Source organism: Corvus brachyrhynchos, unplaced genomic scaffold (genome assembly GCF_000691975.1).
Source record: "Corvus brachyrhynchos isolate BGI_N302 unplaced genomic scaffold, ASM69197v1 scaffold219, whole genome shotgun sequence".
NCBI classification, from domain to species: Eukaryota; Metazoa; Chordata; class Aves; order Passeriformes; family Corvidae; genus Corvus; species Corvus brachyrhynchos.
Genome location: NW_008240034.1, coordinates 93,494 through 96,328, shown reverse-complemented (window position 1 = coordinate 96,328; position 2,835 = coordinate 93,494). Strand labels below are relative to the sequence as shown.

The 2,835-nt window shown below is 53.1% G+C and overlaps 1 protein-coding gene across 1 annotated transcript in view; it reads left to right on the top strand.

Annotated features, from left to right (window-relative positions):
• Positions 1–2,124: 2,124 nt before the first annotated feature.
• The window catches only part of LOC103622100 (tyrosine-protein kinase ZAP-70), a 33,502-nt gene continuing 32,791 nt past the window's right edge, over positions 2,125–2,835 (top strand). Inside the window, exon 1 of the mRNA XM_017743889.1 lies at positions 2,125–2,462. The gene's annotated coding sequence lies outside the window, so the exon portion shown is untranslated. The remainder of the gene's footprint in view (positions 2,463–2,835) is intronic.

Here is a 2,835-nt window from a genome sequence, read left to right as displayed (position 1 = left end):
GCTCCACTCCAGCCACTCTCTCTGTCCAGACTGGAAAGGGCTGGCTCTGCACTGGAAAACTGAGTTCAAAGGGACTGGGATTGATTGCTGGGCTGGATTTTGGGCCAGTTCCCTGGCTGGGTGGACAGAGTGGTTTCCTTCCTCCCCAGGCCACGCTGGCCATTGTCTGAGCCCCCAGAGCACACCCAGAAAAGAGCAACTGAACAAAATATTTGGGGTTTAATTGAATGGTGCTGCTGCTGGCCAAGGGAAGACTAATTGCTGTGAGCGTGGCCCGGTGCCATTCCAGGGGTGTTCTGTCTGCTGGAGCTGGTCTCAAACACACTCAGCGTGGAATGAACAGGGACTGAGGGGCAGATTCCCAGTTTTCCTTCCCCGGAGAGTGGCTCTGTTCTGCCAGACCCTTTGGAAAACTTCTTTTCCGTTGATTTGCAGAATTTCCAGTCCCTCCTGGGTGGTAAATACAGAGTTAGAGACTCCTGACTTAAAAGGCAAATTCCCCCAACCCAGCACTGCTCCGAGAACCCTCAGATTTGCACCAGACCAGCTCCAAAACCGGGCTTTACTCCAGTCTTGACCTGTCGCTGAGGAGGGGATGGAGCTGCACAACCCTCACAAGCTAAGACCTCCATCACCTGCACAAATCCTGGAAAACAGAGAATGGTAAAAAGACCAGAGGATCACAGCAAAGAGGAGGAGGTGATAAATAGCATAAAGAATAGGAATTTTCAGTCCCTTAGGTCGCTAGAAAGTTTATTTTCCAGATGAGTTTGGTATCAGAAACCGCCTGAAAATCTGCCTGAAAAAATGGTTTTGCAGGCAAGAAACAGCCCCCAAATTTCATCTCCAAAATCACCCAGTGCCTTCCTCCCCCTAGGATGAGGAGACAAGGCTGAATTTCCAGCAGATATTTGAAATCCTCGCTGTCTGGGGCGGGGGGATGGAGAGGAGAGTGCCTGGCTCCGGGAGCAGCCCGGGGACACTGCACCCTCCTGTGGCTGCACGGAGCGCGCCGGGTCCGGCCGGGATGCTGGGATCCCTCCGGGATGCTGGAAACACCCTGGGGTGATGAAAACCCCACTGGGATGATGGAAACCCTCCGGGATGCTGGAATCCCTGCTGGGATGATGGAAACCCTGCCAGGATGACAGAAATGCCGGGGGGATGATGGAAACCCCACTGGGATGATCAAAACCCTGCCAGGATGATGGAAACCCCATTGGGATGATGGAAACCCTGCTGAGATGATGGAAACCCCGCTGAGATGATGGAGACCCCGCTGAGATGATGGAAACCCTGCTGGGATGCTGGGAACCCTGCCAGGATGATGGAAACCCCATTGGGATGATGGAAACCTCAGGGGGATGATGGAAACCCTGCCAGGATGATGGGAGCCTTCCGGGATGATGGAAACCCCACTGAGATGCTGGAAACCCCAGGGGGATGATGGAAACACCCTGGGATGATGGAAACCCCGCTGGGATGATGGAAACCCCACTGGGATGACAGAAACCTCACTGGGATGATGGAATCCCTGCTGGGATGATGGGAACCCTGCCAGGATGATGGAAACGCCGGGGGGATGATGGAAACCCCACTGGGATGATCAAAACCCTGCCAGGATGATGGAAACCCCACTGGGATGCTGGAAACCCCGGGGGGATGATGGAAACCTCACCAGGATGATGGAAACCCTGCTGAGATGATGGAAACACCCTGGGATGATGGAAATCCCCTGGGATGATGGCCCGAACCCCAGGGAAGCACAAAGACCGACACTTCCAGGCTGATTTGGCACTTCCCGGTGGTGCTGGATGACGCCCAACGCATCCACCCCGCACGGCACCGAGGCCAGGGCTCATTTGAAGGCTTGAAAAGGCTGCAGACTCCATCCCAGCTGCCATTAGGACGCACAGGGAACGGTGCTGAGGCGTGATGGGGTAATTCTGTGTAAGCATTCTGTACATAAAATGAAATATTCTCCCTCCCTTGCTATGTCTGAACTGCAGGGCCTGGGCAGAGTTCCCAGCTCTGGCTCTACATCACAGCCTGGCCCCAAGTCCATGTTGGGACAAGCTCCTTGGCCACAGACTCACCCTTTTTATGGCTGTTCAGCACCCAACACAACAAAGCTCCATTCAGCCCTTCAGCTACTGCAGCAATAAACAAAGTGCTCGGCTTTGTTTGGAGCCCAGAGGCTGCAGGTTGAGAACCTGCGAGCGAAACAAACGGGTTTGTTTTTCCACGGGGCACAGACATGTGAACTAATTGCCCAACAGTAAAGCTGGACTTAATTAGTCCCAGGTGTTAAATAAAATAGGGTCGGTGTTTCCCAAACGTGTAACGCCGGCTGGAAGGAGCCATAGGCTTTGAGAGCGGAGCCATCAAGAAGTGATTGTCCAGATCGTTGTGCCTGATCCCAGAATTTTGTGGGGATTTTGGGGCAAAGGACAAACATTCAGGTGGGTTTTGCTGCGGGCGCTGCGGGGGAGGGGTGTTGGGGTGCTGCATTTTCACCTCAGGATCTCACCTTGTCCTTGGAAAAAGCTTTGTTGTGGATTTCTGGGTAAATGTCGTGAACAGCTCCACGTGAAAATGTAAACAAAGGGCTCCTGGGGGGATTCGGCAATGACATTCCATGGGGCTGAGGGATGCTCAGGGACACCTTGTACTCTGCCAATCCAACCTTATTCCCAAATTCTTTTATTCCAGTCAGTCCTGAGCATCACTAAGCTCATCCTGCTGGGATCAGGGCCTTCCTTAGTCCCGACTTCTACAGTACAATTTTTTGCCAGAAAAACAAAAAACTTTGGGATTGTCCTTGGGACACTTTGT